Consider the following 17,646-nt stretch of genomic DNA (forward strand, 5'->3'; position numbering starts at 1 on the left):
TCCATCTATCAACTGATTGTCTGGCTCACTGTGTAGTGCAGCAGGCCAGATGTTGTGATAAGCAGATAATGGAGGAAGTGCTGACAATGGCTTCACTCCAGTCCAGAGCTGGACACTCACCGCCTGCACTCCTGACACCAGTGATGGGCAAATAGCGATGGTCTGCGGCAGGAATAAAAAGAGTCCCATGAAACTCATTTACTTCTTCCCAGCGAGTGAGGGACTCCAAGATGGCGCTGGCTAGCGGCAGCAGCATGGGACATCCACCTTCAGCAAGAAGCATTCCAGCAGCTCTCCGGTGATTGGTGAGTCTCCTGCTCCCCCTGACACCCAGCTAGTGATAACCTCAGCAGCCCTCTATTCATATCAGCACTACCTGACACAGCCATAGTTGTAGCTGCAAAGGAGCCTTCTAATGAGGATGCCATTAGCACCCCCACTGGATTAACTCATTCACTGCCTCCAACTCCTCACTCATTGCAACAGGACAGAAAAACAGTGAATATGACTACACCTCTAAGGCATACACATATGCAACCTAATTCTGATGGACCCATAACCAAAAAGTAGATGCACGCATTACTTGAAGATCTTAAGCTATCTATACAAAAAGACATGCGACAAGCCTTTTTGTCATTACAAAACAAAATCACAGCTGTTGGTGATCAAACATCCCATACTGAAAATAAAATGGCCAAGCTGCCATCTGCCCATAATGACCTTGTAGACATAACTAACTCTATGGAGGAAGATATGGAAACCATAAAATTAAAAATGACTGACATTGACAGGTGACATGGCCAGGGGAACTAGAGGAGTCAGAAGAAGATCGGTAAGGAGAAGATGTGGTAAGAACACAGCCTGGAGAGGAATAGGTAAGTGTAGATTTTTTTTTTCTAATGACAGAATTCCTTTAATATTGCCATGTTTTGCACAAAACTTACTAGAATTTAACCCCTTAGTGACGGGGCTTTAACCCCTTAACAACCGCCCCAGCGCCGCTATCTCCCTCCATACAGCGCGGGCATCAAAGCTTTTTTGCTTTTTTCCATTGTTGTTTTTTCCTACTCCCTTTTAAAAAATCGTAGCTCCTTTAGTTATCCATCGACGTCACTGTATGTGGGCTTGTTTTTTGCGGGATGAGTTGTATTTTTCAATGGCACTATTTATTGTACCATATAATTTACTGAAAAACTTTTTAAAAATTCTTAGCGGAGAGAAATGGAAAAAAAACGACATTCCACCATCTTTCGGTGCGTCCTGTTTCTACAACACACAAATTGCAACAAAAAAGACCTGATATTTTTATTCTATGGGTCAGTACGATTGCTACGATACCAAACTTGTATAGTATTTTTTTTGCTGTAGTACTTTTATTTTTTTTTTAAGATATTTAATTTTTTTCAATTATTTTCTGCGGTCATTTTGTGCGCGCAATACCTTTTTTATTTTTTCGTCGACGTAGTTGAACAAGGGTTCATTTTTGAGGGATGTCCTGAAGTTTCCGATAGTATCAATTTGGAATACATATGACTTTTTGATCACTTTTTATTGCGTTTTTTCTGGGAGACAGGGTAACTAAAAAAGTGTATTTCTGGCGTTCTTTATTTTTTTTTTCACAGGACGTTCACCGTGCGGGAAAAATAATGCACTACTTTGATAGATCGGAGTTTTACAGACGCGGCGATATCAAATACATATTTTTATTTTATGATTTTGATTTTTTAATAATGGATATGGCAAAAGGGGGGTGATTTAAACTTTTATAACTTTTTTTTTTTTAGCAATTAAAAAAGCTTTATTGATTTTTTTTTTTACTTTACTTTGAAGTCCCCCTGGGGGACTTTAACATGCGATGCTTTGATCGCTCCTGCAGTATGACGTAATGCTATAGCATTACGTCATACTGCTTTTTTACACGCAGTCTATGAAGCCACCCTGTGTGGATGGCTTGATAGGCAGTCTGCTAAGGCAGCCCTGGGGCCATTCATTAGGTCCCCGACTGCTGTGACACCTGCACGGCTCCCCCGATCTCACCGCGGGGGGGCCGTGCGGGACCCCCGAACAGCGTTCGGGGGATTTGAATGCCGCTGTCAGAATTGACAGCGGCATTTAAAGGGTTAATAGCCGCGATCGTCCGAACGGCCGAGCGCAGCTATTGCCCGCGGGTGTCAGCTGTAATAAACAGCTGATGCCCGCGCTGTATGGAGGGAGATAGCGGCGCTGGGGCGGTTGTTAAGGGGTTAAAGCCCAGTCCTCCCACCAAACTTTGGTAATGATTGTACCATTGACCTTTTTGTTTAATCTATTTATGTGTATAGCCTGTGTTACATGGCTTACACCAAGCTTATTACTGCTGCATAATCCTTCACTGTATGATAGTCCGAAAGATTTCAGCATGCATATGCTTACCAAATGTGCTTTGGCTAGGGAGGGGCTGAGGGACCCTCTGGAGGTATTAACAGACCTCCAGTCAGGGGACCTTCTGGCTCTCCCCCAGCCTAAACAGATTTTTTTTATATCCCCACAATGGTATTTAGGATTACTTCCATTAATGCTAAGGGGTTATACTCCCCCTTCAAAAGAGCAATACTATGGAAGGAGACTAGAGATGAGCGAGCACCAAAATGCTCGGGTGCTCGTTACTCGGGACGAAATTATCGCGATGCTCGGGGGTTCGTATCGAATAACGAACCCCATTGAAGTCAATGGGCGACCCAAGCATTTTTGTATTTCGCCGATGCTCGCTAAGGTTTTCATGTGTGAAAATCTGGGCAATTCAAGAAAGTGATGGGAACGACACAGCAACGGATAGGGCAGGCGAGGGGCTACATGTTGGGCTGCATCTCAAGTTCCCAGGTCCCACTATTAAGCCACAATAGTGGCAAGAGTGCCCCCCCCCCCTCCCAACAACTTTTACTTCTGAAAAGCCCTCATTAGCAATGCATACCTTAGCTAAGCACCACACTACCTCCAACAAAGCACAATCACTGCCTGCATGACACTCCGCTGCCACTTCTCCTGGGTTACATGCTGCCCAACCCCCCCTGCACGACCCAGTGTCCACAGCGCACACCAAATTGTCCCTGCGCAGCCTTCAGCTGCCCTCATGCCACACTCATGTCTATTTATAAGTGCGTCTGCCATGAGGAGGAACCGCAGGCACACACTGCAGAGGGTTGGCACGGCTAGGCAGCGACCCTCTTTAAAAGGGGTGGGGCGATAGCCCACAATGCTGTACAGAAGCAATGAGAAATATAATCCTGTGCCACCGCCATCAGGAGCTGCACTCGTGGGCATAGCAATGGGGAACCTATGTGCCACACACTATTCATTCTGTCATGGTGTCTCCATGCCCCAGTCAGACCGCGGTTTTTTATAAATAGTCACAGGCAGGTACAACTGGGAATCCCCAACTCCGCAATGGGAATTCCGTGTGCACCCACAGCATGGGTGGCTCCCTGGAACCCACCTGCTGTACATAAATGTATCCCATTGCAGTGCCCTGGACAGCAGAGCTAACGTCAGATTAAATGCAGGTGGGCTTCGGCCCAAACTGCATGCCCCAGTCAGACTAGGGTTCTTTAGAAGTGGACACAAGTAGTTACAACTCCGTGTGGACTGACAGCATGGGTGGCTCCCTGGAACCCACCGGCGGTACATAAATATATCCCATTGCAGTCCCCAGCACAGCTGATGTAACGTCAGCTGTAATGCAGGTGGGCAAAAAATTAATTGGATTACACTGTAGGCGAGGGCCCCAAAAAATTGGTGTACCAACAGTACTAATGTACCTGAGAAAAATTACCCATGCCCAACCAAGAGGGCAGGTGAAACCCATTAATCGCTTTGGTTAATGTGGCTTAATTGGTAACTAGGCCTGTAGGCAGCCCAGTTAAAATAAAAATTGGTTCAGGTGAAAGTTTCAACGCTTTAATGAGCATTGAAACGTATAAAAATTGTTTACAAAAATTATATGACTGAGCCTTGTGGGCCTAAGAAGAATTGCCCGTTCGGCGTGATTACGTCAGGTTTCAGGAGGAGGAGCAGGAGGAGGAGGATGAATATTATACACAGATTGATGAAGCTAAAAGGTCCACGTTTTTGATGGTGATAGAGAACAATGCTTCCATCCGCGGGTGCAGCCTACGTATTGTTTAGGTATCGCTGCTGACCGCTGGTGGAGAAGAGAAGTCTGGGGAAATCCAGGCTTTGTTCATCTTGATGATTGTAAGCCTGTCGGCACTGTCGGTTGACAGGCGGGTACGCTTATCCGTGATGATTCCCCCAGCCGCACTAAACACCCTCTCTGACAAGACGCTAGCCGCAGGACAAGCAAGCACCTCCAGGGCATGCAGCGCGAGTTCAGGCCACGTGTCCAGCTTCGACACCCAGTAGTTGTAGGGGGCAGAGGCGTCACGGAGGACGGTCGTGCGATCGGCTACGTACTCCCTCACCATCCTTTTACAGTGCTCCCGCCGACTCAGCCTTGACTGGGGAGCAGTGACACAGTCTTGCTGGGGAGCCAGAAAGCTGTCAAAGGCCTTAGAGAGTGTTCCCCTGCCTGTGCTGTACATGCTGCCTGATCTCTGTGCCTCCCCTGCTACCTGGCCCTCGGAACTGCGCCTTCGGCTACTAGCGCTGTTGGATGGGAATTTTACCATCAGTTTGTCCGCCAGGGTCCTGTGGTATAGCATCACTCTCGAACCCCATTCCTCTTCGTGGATGATAATGATAGTGGAAAGGTTCTCCTTATACCGTGGGTCGAGCAGTGTGTACACCCAGTAATCCGTAGTGGCCAGAATGCGTGTAACGCGAGGGTCACGAGAAAGGCATCCTAACATGAAGTCAGCCATGTGTGCCAGGGTTCCTGTACGCAACACATGGCTGTCCTCACTAGGAAGATCACTTTCAGGATCCTCCTCCTCCTCAGGCCATACACGCTGAAAGGATGACAGGCAAGCAGCATGGGTACCCTCAGCAGTGGGCCAAGCTGTCCCTTCCCCCTCCTCCTCATCCTCCTCATGCTCCTCCTCCTCCTCCTCAACGCGCTGAGATATAGACAGGACGGTGCTCTGACTATCCAGCGACATACTGTCTTCCCCCGCCTCTGTTTCCGAGCGGAAAGCGTCTGCCTTTATGCTTTGCAGGGAACTTCTCAAGAGGCATAGCAGAGGAATGGTGACGCTAATGATTGCAGCATCGCCGCTCACCATTTGGGTAGACTCCTCAAAGTTTCCAAGGACCTGGCAGATGTCTGCCAACCAGGCCCACTCTTCTGTAAAGAATTGAGGAGGCTGACTCCCTCTGCGCCGCCCATGTTGGAGTTGGTATTCCACTATAGCTCTATGCTGCTCATAGAGCCTGGCCAACATGTGGAGCGTAGAGTTCCACCGTGTGGGCACGTCGCATAGCAGTCAGTGCACTGGTAGATGAAACCGATGTTGCAGGGTGCGCAGGGTGCCAGCGTCCATGTGGGACTTGCGGAAATGTGCGCAGAGCCGGCGCACCTTTCCGAGCAGGTCTGACAAGCGTGGGTAGCTTTTCAGAAAGCGCTGAACCACCAAATTAAAGACGTGGGCCAGGCATGGCACGTGCATGAGGCTGCCGAGCTGCAGAGCCGCCACCAGGTTACGGCCGTTGTCATACACGACCATGCCTGGTTGGAGGCTCAGCGGCGCAAGCCAGCGGTCGGTCTGCTCTGTCAGACCCTGCAGCAGTTTGTGGGCCGTGTGCCTCTTATCTCCTAAGCTGAGTAGTTTCAGCACGGCCTGCTGACGCTTGCCCACTGCTGTGCTGCCGTGCCGCGCGACACCGACTGCTCGCGACGTGCTGCTGCTGCTGACACATCTTGATTCCGAGACAGAGGTTGCGTAGGAGGAGGAGGAGGAGGAGGAGGGTGGTTTAGTGGAGTAAGCATACACCGCCGCAGATACCACCACCGAGCTGGGGCCCGCAATTCTGGGGGTGGGTAGGACGTGAGCGGTCCCAGGCTCTGACTCTGTCCCAGCCTCCACTAAATTCACCCAATGTGCCGTCAGGGAGATATAGTGGCCCTGCCCGCCTGTGCTTGTCCACGTGTCTGTTGTTAAGTGGACCTTGGCAGTAACCGCGTTGGTGAGGGCACGTACAATGTTGCGGGAGACGTGGTCGTGCAGGGCTGGGACGGCAGAACAGGAAAAGTAGTGGCGACTGGGAACTGAGTAGCGCGGGGCCGCCGCCGCCATCATACTTTTGAAAGCCTCCGAATCTTACACATATTATCAACTTTTTACAAATCAGTGTACGATACCTCAACTACACAGCCCGCACATACGTATATAACCCAGTTCCTGGACAACCTGGAACTTCCCACTCTGTCTATGCTACAGCTGCGTTGAGCGTTCTATTCCAACCATTTAATGCAGCTGAAATCCTGAAGGCAATCAGCTCTCTTAAACCCAACAAATCACCAGGTCCTGATGGCCTCAAGAAGGAGTATTTTAAAGCCAATAAATTTACTCCTCCATACCTATTCAAAGTTTTCAATGAAATGGCCGTATCTCTATTACAAAAATGATACTGCTCCCCCAAATCCTATACCTACTCTGCAACCTCCCTATAACTATGCCAATCACAATACTAAATAGGATGCAAAATATATTATTGCAGTTTATTTAGTGTAATTGAAAGGTGAGAATCTTAGCCGGGATCCTATAACTCCCACTATCTCAAGGGGGTTTGGGATGTCCCTACATAAAAAAGTACTACTATTCTGCCCTGCTCGACCAGCTGAGAAGTTGGTTGTTGGATGATACATCCAAGCACTGGGCTAACGTTGAAGAAAACATATCTGACAACACTGAATGTTCAAATCTGTTGAGGACCTCTTAACTTTCAAAAAAATGTCCCACCTCTAAATTCCCCACGGTGAGCATCATAGTATCTACTGTATATGGAAAAAAATATATTTCTCAACATCCTTCCCCTTTACATTCTTAAGATGTCCCTGATGGTTCAACTGCTGGTCCCAGACATAAATCTCAGTACTTGGTGTCCCATAGATGTGTCCTAGATCTTTATGAAGAAATGACATTTAAATCATTTGCACAGCTAGATAAATAGTTTAGCATACCTCATAGGGAGCTTTACAAATACCTGCAGCTGTGACATCTCCTCTCCTCATTTACTCCCTCACCCAAACAAATATCCCCTTTCAAAATTTGAAGTCTATTGGTACAACCCAGGAAAACACCCAGAAGGAATATCTATAGTGTATGAAGCCCTGACATCAGGTCCTACCTGCAAATATCCCACTCTTCAAGACTAGATAGGAGGAGCAACTATAAGAGTCATTTAATGAATTATTCCAATTGCCAGATTGTAATCGGGAAGGAATTTTTTTCCCTCAAATAGGGAAAATTGGCTTCTACCTCATTGTTTTTTTTTGCCTTTCTCTCGATCTAATTGAGGGGAATAGGCTAAACTGGATGGATATATGTCTTTTTTTGGACATACTTTATTACTATGCTATGCTTCATTTAAATGAGTTATTTGGGCCAGAAATTGTTTTCAGTCTGGCTGACTGGGCTGTAAAAAAATTAAAGATGCAATACTTACCAGCCTCAAATCCCCAACATTCTCATTTCACTGGTGCCTAGTCCCTTGCTTGTCTTTACTTCCAGCTGCAGCCATGATGTTACTGACAATTGAGACACATGGCTGCTGCCGTCAATCATGTCTCAGGCTGCTTAAGCACTTGTTGCCATTTATACGTAAAGATTATCACTTAAAATGCATTCAAATAAATTGCTCACTGTTTGTTTGCTGTTGTTTATTGCAGGCTTTCAGTCAGCAAAAAAACAATTGCTGGATGGATCGATTCTCGCTGCGTGTAAACGCTCCCCACTCACAGCTTCACATAGAAGTTGAAGCACTGAGCGAGAAGCCAGTAATGTCTTTCAGTCTAAATGCTCTGCATGAGCGTTGGCAACTTTAGCGGTGAGGGCAGCACTCGTGCAGTCGTTTAAATAACTGTCGGCCCGTGTAAAAGGGCCATTAGTCACAGCATGCAATGACTAAGAGTTCAAGCACTCTGAAACGTAAGAATATGATACTGTATTACATGTATTTGAATTCTATATATCTTCCTAATGAAACCTTTAATTTTATGGATGCTGGACCCCTCTGTTGCTTTCCTCATTACCTGCTGTTCCCCGTATGTCCATATATTCTCATTGTTAGGTGAGCTGGTGTGAATGTTTTTTCATACTGTGTACGTAAGTTTCATACTGAGATACTGTAAAAGCCAAGTATTGAACTGTACATATATTTGTAACTGAAGCTTATATACTTGAGTACTGTTTAAAAGTTAAAGACTCACTTTGGGGTTCTGATTATTAGTGAAATTGATCATTGTATCAATGACCTCTACTGTGAAGAATCCAGTTTTGTTGCTCATCACCCCTCTTCACTGTGTAATTCTGCACTTTTCTTCAGGCATCCAGGGTACATGACGAGAACTCTGACACTGCTCTTTGTCGTATAGTTAGTGGGTCAGTTTTATGTCAAAGAGATACTTTCTCTCCAATATCAACCAATCACAGAGTTTTCATTTTTAAGAGCTGAATATAAAATAAAAGCTGCATTGTTATTCCTTTCTAATGGTAAGAAATACAGTTTTCCTTTACAACAGTTAACATAAAGGGGACTCATTAACAGCAGGACACAGAGTGTTAGTTATGGGACCTGGAGATTGGAAGAAAAGTGCAGAATACACAGCCTGGAGGTCAGTAATGCTAAGATAAATTCCCACCCCCTCCCCCCAAAAAGGAGTGCTACTTTAAGTTGTTGAATTGAACTGTGTGTTTCACCGGACATTCCTCAGCACCATCGAAGATTCTGCTGGATACTGTCCATAGCTGGTGCTACCAACTTGACAACACCACTTTACATTTCAACTGTGAACTTTTGTTTTAAGGAAGAATCATACTTTAAGTTTGAACTTGAGTGATAAAATAAAGTGAAATAAAAATATTTCCATACCATTAAATTATTGCAAATCAACAAGATAACAAATACCAATAAACATTGTAGCCAATCAAGGTGACAATTATATGAAGTAAATTACAGACAGCATGCTTCCAGTTTTCCCCAAAAGATTTCATAAAGCAAATAAGTGTTCCGGAGAACCAGATTTTACAGATATTTACTCAGAACAGTATGGAAATATGTTCTAATCTTCTGTGGTATATCGAACTTGATTCACTGTTTTCTTCAACAAAATGTAATTGGCAAAACTTCAGAGCCACTTATATGTACTCCCTCTAGAGCAACCAGAAACTTTTTCTTACAGAACTTAGATTTATTTAATTTCCCTCCACTTTTCTTGTTTTTCTTATTCAAGGCCTCTTTTCTGGTTTCCGGCAAAGCAGCACAACATTAAAATGAAGAAAGGCTTATCCATCTTTCCACACCTTCACAATTGTAAACCCAGACCTAGCACTACGGCTGGGGGGACACAGTAATTTTATCATTTCCCTCTGTCGCCTGCAATTTGCACAGAGAAATTGGATACCTGAACACTGGATGACTATTTGTGGATACCTATTTCTTGCATTAATTTCAATTTGAGTTTCTTGGCTTACAGTAATAAATAATTCACATTGTGTATTATCTGTGTGAGGGGGACTAAGAATTATTTATTAATTTTATACATTTTCCTTTTGTTTCATTGCGGTTTCCAGCCAGGGGGAAAAATTGATTTCTTATGTTTGTGTTCTCTATTGAAAGTGCTGAAGATTTTCTAAGAATATGTTTTTTTTTCTTACGGCAAATCAATATAAAAACACATAGAAATTGCATGTAACATAATTATCTGCAGTGTTATAAATTAAGATATCCATTCTAGCCCTTCCAGGTATTGTTTCCTTTACTTTAAAGCTTGTAACAAAATTAACGTTTCTAGTCTAATCTTCTCTTGATGATAAGTCCTATGATAAGAATATGTCTTTGAAAATGAAGGTAAGACATTTTTGTGATGAGATCCATTGGACTTTGGCCTCTATTATATGAGTGTCTAACAAATAATCATTGGTGACAGTCTGTGAGCCCAATGATTGCAGTGACAGACATTGTTACTTCTATTATAGAAGTTGAATTTTACTTTAAACTATTCTGTAGAATAGACCTAACATGAATACAGATTTACTTATCCATTGCAATGCCCAACTATTTTTGATTGAAATAGTCAGTAAAATTGTACGTTACCCTAAGTAGTACAGAAATGTGTGATGGCATGATGACCCAATGCATTATATTTCCTTAATGCTTTTAAGTTTAATTACTTTTTTGTATATTGTCATTTTTATCTGCTCACTCAAGTAATATTTGTACCTTTATATCCTAAGTAGGAATATATCTTTGTAGCCATCGATGAAGAGCAAATGAAGATGTCACACACCGCTTTCAACAATTAACCAATCCGTTTTAAAAGAACCATCTCTTTTACAGTACTACATGCATACTAAGTTTAACACATTGCATCATTATGTTGCAGATATAGATATAGTAATCATTAACGGGAGTGGAGCATCATGACAACGTGATTTACAACTTTGCAGTACATTGTAGTTAAGTTACAATACAATAAAGGGGTATTCCCAACTGAGTTTTTCATGACTGAGGGCGCCCACCCACTGGCGTTTGCGATTTTCGTGCGTTTTTCGCGGCATTTTCGCGGCTTTTTGCGTTAATTTACATTGACATTCATGGGTGCATTAAGAGAAAAATAAGGACACATATGCAACTGACAGTTCCTATGTTAAAAATTGCAACGGACTGAAACAAAAAACGCCAGTGGACAGGAGTACATTCAAAACTAATTGCTCTTGAGAAAAAACGCAAAACGCAAAGGAAAAAAAATCGCCAGTGGGTGGGCGCCCTGAGATGGAAAAACCTAGAAGTTCTGTTCCGACCACCTGTCAGAAAGAGCTAAGCACTTAGCGTAGTGCTGTTTCCCTAATTCACATTGAAGTGAATGATAGTTACAGAAACAGCTCTGCACTAAGTACCTGGTTCTTTCTGTACACTCCAGCTGGGTGGCCAGTTAGCCATAGCAGCAGTTTCCTATCGAGATGGGAATATCCCTTTAATTGTCAAGTTAAAGTTTGTTAGATCTATAGCTTGAACTCCCCTCTCAATAGGTGGCAGGCTCTTTCATAGTTTATGCTAAATAGAGCCAAGAAATAAGACAAATATTATTATACTTTATATTGGGATCATTTGGCTTATCTATTCATAGTTGCTTAACTGACCTAATAACTGCTTTTACTGTAAAATAAGCAAAAGTAATCCTAAATTTTACTATCAACATAATTTGAATGCAAAGTCGCATTTCTGAAATTCAAGCAAACATTGCTTACTTAGTATCCCCTCTATTGGAAACTTAGCTCTCCCATAATATCTGTTTAAGTAAATACTTGCCGCTTCCCTGTTATTCCTCTTCAAATGTACTGATAAACTATTAGTAAGCTGTGTGGTTGTAATAAGTGCTTCTCCTAACTACCCTATTCCGGAATAGCTTTGAATGATGGAAAGTCCATACTTAAAAGGAAAATAGCTTGTTTAATCAAAATAATAAAATAAAGGTTACCAAAGTAATAAAAAACACCCTGATTACCTAAATCTTACTTCCATGTCCTCTACTTAGAAAAAATCCTAGTACTAACAAAACATCCTTCAGCTTATATATAGATTAATCTATAGCTTATCCTAATAATAATGTAATAGAATAAAGCACGATGCAATTTTGCCCAGCAAATACAGGGGTGGACTGAAATATGGAAACACCAACCTCCCCTCCCCCCCACAAAATCTTGACTAATATGCCGTAGGAAAACCTTTGGCTTTCACTACTGCTTGCAATCTCCTCAAAATGGATAAATAGAGGTCCTGTATTGTTTGCAAGAGCTGAATGATATTGATATTGGGTGATTGTGGAGGCCATGGCAAATGTGACATTTCATCTTTGTGCTCCAAAAACCAGTCCTGGACTATTTGAGCTGTGTGAACCTGGGCTTTATCATTTTGATAAATGGCATCACTATCAGGGTACAAACTTTGCACCAGAGGATGTACCTTGTAGCTCAAAATGGACACATAATTGTTGGCAATGACACAACCATGCAGGGTAATAATTGGTTCAGCAGGATACCATGATATGGCTGCCATACCATGACTGAACCCCCACCATGTTTTGCTCTTGGCAGAAAACAGTCTGGATTATTAGCTTGGGATGGCATTCTTCAGATGTAATTTGACCATAAATTGGAAATAGTGTAAAGGTTGACGCATTTGACCGATTGGCTTTCTTCCATTGCTCCATAGTTCAGGTTTTATGACTTTTACACCACTGTCATCTCTGAATAGCATTTTGATCACTGATGAGTGATTTTGGAATGGCAGCTGGTAATAGCAGCTATGTGGCTCAAACCCCTGACCAATGGAACCTTTTTGCTCGAGCAGATGTTCACTTCTGCCCACCAGCATCTGTGTCATATTACCTCCAGTTAAATTTGGTCTCTACATGTTTTTTTGATATAATTAAAGTTTACTGGTAGTATTGTGAAATATGAAGTATCCTATGTAACTTAAGGCAAACATTTTGTGCGGTGTTTCGATATTTTTTGTCCACCAAGTCATGTTCAGGAATTTTATGCATGAGACGTATCGAATACCCTTGATTCTCCTCCGAAGAGACAGATTCAGGGACACCTCTAAACTTTGCATTATTCTGCCTATTTCTATCCTCTAGATCTGTGAGTTTATTTTGTAATTTAGCCACCACCTTCTCCAAGGCGTAATGGGCATCTAGTATTTCATTATGGGATTTAACCACTTCCTCCATCTTACTCTCTGCATGGTCCATCCTGTCACTAATTTCTGAATCTGTTGCATTAATGTTGGGAGAAAAGCTTTTAAAATCAGCTAGTACAGTGTCTCTTAGTTCTATGATTGCTTCTTTAATAAACGACTCAGTGGCTGGTCTATTTGTAGAGGAGAGATTTATAAACCCATCTTCTGCTGTTGTTTCAGGGTTTAGAGCAGTTTGCTTACCATCTCTGTTAGACATTTTTTGCCTCTGTTTTTCATGGCTGCTTGTAGGGGAGTTGTTGTTGCTGTTGCTACATGCCAGTGCGGCCAATGCCATCTTGGCTGTGCTGTGTGATCTTGCAGCAGCTTCTTTCTGTTCTATTCTCCCCCTTTTCTCCGCTCCTACCTCTGACAGGTCCTCTGTGCTTGTTTTGTTAGGAATTATGGACTCATCACCACTGCAGGGGCTGTCAGGTCTTTTCTCTTTAGTGTTCGGTGTTTCATCTGACAAAAAGCAGGAAGTGGGCATGTCTGCCATGGCCATTATCAGAGGAGACTGTCGGGCTGCAAAGAAGTCCTCCAGCTTTGCTCTGGAGGCCTTTCTTCTTGTCATCCTTGTAGTCCTGGTTAAGTGCTAAACTTAGTCCAGCAGTTTTTGTCACTGGTTTAGTTGCTACAGGAGTGACGGAGCCGAGAGGAACTCACTCTGCTGCTTTTGTATTGGTTCCTCTCCAAGACACGCCCCTTCCCTCATTTTTAATCACCACATGACTCCATGCCCCTACACCTATTCCCTTGTCTTTTATAGATTGTTAACCCAATTTATTTCATTTATACGATGTCTTCCATTACAGTCACAACTCCCTCTATCACCATTCAGTACGCGCCCATGCAGAATCAGATACTTCCAATTCTAACACATATGCATTTCATTACCATCATTTTTTTACCATTGCCATCATCTTTATCAACTTTCTTTTCATTATTTTCATTAATATTGATATTACTATTATTTTTAATACTATCTATTATTATTACCATGTTTCCTCTAAAAATAAGACACTGTCTTATATTAATTTTTGCCCCCCAAAAGGCAGAGGGTCTTATTTTTAGGTTGTCCAAGGAAAACAGTTGTAGCCAACAGCAATCTCAGTAAATCCAATCAGGAGAGACGGTCAATAATGCAGAGCCACTGGTAAGAGATCTGAACCCATGATCTCAGTGAGCACCACAAAAAATAAAGGAAGGCAGTGGCAGCATAAATGGTGATATCTCTTAGTTTAAAAGCAGAAGTTTATTTATTTTTCAATTTTAAAAAAGCTATGTTTCGGCTAACAATGGCCTTTGTCAAGCTTGACTGTTGGCCCAGATTGCTGTAATTGGATCACGAGCATAGCCAATCAGAGTCGGCGCTCGATGAACCAATCAGAGCCATTTAATAATGTCATTCACTAAATGGCTGTGATTGGTTCATTGAGCGCTGAGTCTGATTGGCTGAGCGACAGTGCTCATGTTCCAATCACAGCAATCTCTTGCTGGAGGCAGGGTATGCAAGCCCTGCTATCAGGATGAGAATGCTCTCTCAGCGCTGAGGACTACACGGAAAACTGACGGTGTGCCGCAGCCTAGCATGAAGGACCCAAAGGCTGCCTGCTAGGTGAGTATTTTTTTTCATGTAGTGCAGCAAGGGCTTATTTTTGGGATAGGGCTTATTATCAGGGTAGGTCTTATTTTTGGGGAAACACGGTATTATCAGCTATACCATTTAGCACACACATACAGACTCTTGTCTCAGTTTTTTACTGCACATGAATTTCTATCTTTGCCACACCAAGTGCATTCACGCACCCTTTCATCTTCATTCTCATATTCACATTACCATACATGGTGGTGCATTTTTCTTTATGCAATTTCATCTTTTGCATTGCATTTGTATATACAGTTAGGGCCAGAAATATTTGGACAGTGACACAAGTTTTGTTATTTTAGCTGTTTACAAAAACATGTTCAGAAATACAATTATATATATAATATGGGCTGAAAGTGCACACTCCCAGCTGCAATATGAGAGTTTCCACATCCAAATCGGAGAAAGGGTTTAGGAATCATAGCTCTGTAATGCATAGCCTCCTCTTTTTCAAGGGACCAAAAGTAATTGGACAATGGACTCTAAGGGCTGCAATTAACTCAGAAGGTGTCTCCCTCATTAACCTGTAATCAATTAAGTAGTTAAAAGGTCTGGGGTTGATTCCAGGTGTGTGGTTTTGGATTTGGAAGCTGTTGTTGTGACCAGACAACATGCGGTCAAAGGAACTCTAAATTGAGGTGAAGCAGAACATCCTGAGGCTGAAAAAAAAGAAAAAATCCATCAGAGAGATAGCAGACATGCTTGGAGTAGCAAAATCAACAGTCGGGTACATTCTGAGAAAAAAGGAATTCACTGGTGAGCTTGGGAACTCCACGGAAGACAACGGTGGTGGATGATCCCCGCATACTTTCTTTGGTGAAGAAGAACCCGTTCACAACATCAACTGAAGTCCAGAACACTCTCAGGGAAGTAGGTGTATCTGTCTCTAAGTCAACAGTAAAGAGAAGACTCCATGAAAGTAAATACAAAGGGTTCACATCTAGATGCAAACCATTCATCAATTCCAAAAATAGACAGGCCAGAGTTAAATTTGCCGAAAAACACCTCAAGAAGCCAGCCCAGTTCTGGAAAAGTATTCTATGGACAGATGAGACAAAGATCAACCTGTACCAGAATGATGGGAAGAAAAAAGTTTGGAGAAAAAGGGAACGGCACATGATCCAAGGCACACCACATCCTCTGTAAAACATGGTGGAGGCAACGTGATGGCATGGGCATGCGTGGCTTTCAATGGCACTGGGTCACTTGTGTTTATTGATGACATAACAGCAGACAAGAGTAGCCGGATGAATTCTGAAGTGTACCGGGATATACTTTCAGCCCAGATTCAGCCAAATGCTGCAAAGTTGATCGGACGGCGCTTCACAGTACAGATGGACAATGACCCCAAGCATACAGCCAAAGCTACCCAGGAGTTCATGAGTGCAAAAAAGTGGAACATTCTGCAATGGCCAAGTCAATCACCAGATCTTAACCCAATTGAGCATGCATTTCACTTGCTCAAATCCAGACTTCAGACGGAAAGACCCACAAACAAGCAAGACCTGAAGGCTGCGGCTGTAAAGGCCTGGCAAAGCATTAAGAAGGAGGAAACCCAGCGTTTGGTGATGTCCATGGGTTCCAGACTTAAGGCAGTGATTGCCTCCAAAGGATTCGCAACAAAATATTGAAAAAAAAAAAATTTGTTTGGGTTATGTTTATTTGTCCAATTACTTTTGCGCTCCTAAAATGTGGAGTGTTTGTAAAGAAATGTGTACATTTCCTACATTTTCTATCAGATATTTTTGTTCAACCCTTTAAATTAAACGTTACAATCTGCACTTGAATTCTGTTGTAGAGGCTTCATTTCAAATCCAATGCGGTGGCATGCAGAGCCCAACTCGCGAAAATTGTGTTACTGTCCAAATATTTCTGGCCCTAACTGTATTTCTAATGATAACCTGCATACTGTTTTGAGTTATGTATTGTTCTGGATATTTTACTTAACTTTAGAGTTAAGACTTGTAGAATTCTCAATTTAACATTGGTAAGTTTTTTTTTTAGATCTTTCTCCCACATATTTTTTTCATATCTGTGGCAAGGGGTTTACTTGCCTGCGGATCGCTAACCTCAACATCAGGAAAATGGGCACCTCATGTGTAAACGGGTTTCAGGAGACTGGAATTTCTTTAAAACTGGCATCTACAGCATTTATTTACAGCTTTGTACAGCATACACAAACACAGTCCATGTACAAAGTCCAGGGTACACTATCCACTGGATCCCTGTCACTAACCCCCATCTGGGGCATCTAGAGAACATCCTCCTCTTTCAGATCAGGTGACAGGTCCCACACCAGTCTGCAACAGACCTCAGACTCCGTGTTCCTGAAGCGGCTCCTTTATACCGCCCTTTACTGGTCCGCATGGAACCTCAGGCTAGCAGCCCTTCAGCTGCACTGAGCTAATACTTTCCCAGAGTGTAAGAGGAACTGATCCTTTTATCTAACTTCCTGCCACACCCACAGCAGCCAGAATGCCTTACTAACACACTCTGCAGACCATTCTGATGCTGCACTCCCACATATACATTTTTATTGCATTTTTAAATATTAGAAAGATAAAAGGTACTGCACAAGGTAGAAACACAGTTTTTCTTACAGGAAACAGAGCAGTACCTTCATATAACATGTAAAGAGCATAAGTGAACACTTGTTTATTATACATGCATATTCTGCATTATAAGCAAATAAGATGGCAATCATGCACAGAGAAGTATAAATATTAGAGCGTAAACATGTGGTATTAAGCCAAATAAGTACTCAGGAAGTGGAGAGAGAGAAAAAAGGTCAGTATTGTATCCTGCAAAATTAAACAACTTAATCCATCACATTTTAAATATTGAGAAGGACCCTAATCTGCACAAAATCCTATTCTCTATAATACAATTCAGGTGTACCATGTGTAAAGTTTCTAATATAGATGGAACAATGGTGCTTTTCCATCACTTACCTATGCTAAATTGAGCTGTATTCAAATATGTGTGTAGAGATGGTTAAGTCACTTCAGCTACAGTTTCTAATCTTAAAGATAAAAGTACTATATGTGGACCCAAAGAAAAAGGGGGCATCCAAAACTAAGTTAAGTAAACAATGAATTGAAGACCAC

Source organism: Eleutherodactylus coqui, chromosome 4 (assembly GCF_035609145.1).
Source record: "Eleutherodactylus coqui strain aEleCoq1 chromosome 4, aEleCoq1.hap1, whole genome shotgun sequence".
Lineage (NCBI taxonomy): Eukaryota > Metazoa > Chordata > Amphibia > Anura > Eleutherodactylidae > Eleutherodactylus > Eleutherodactylus coqui.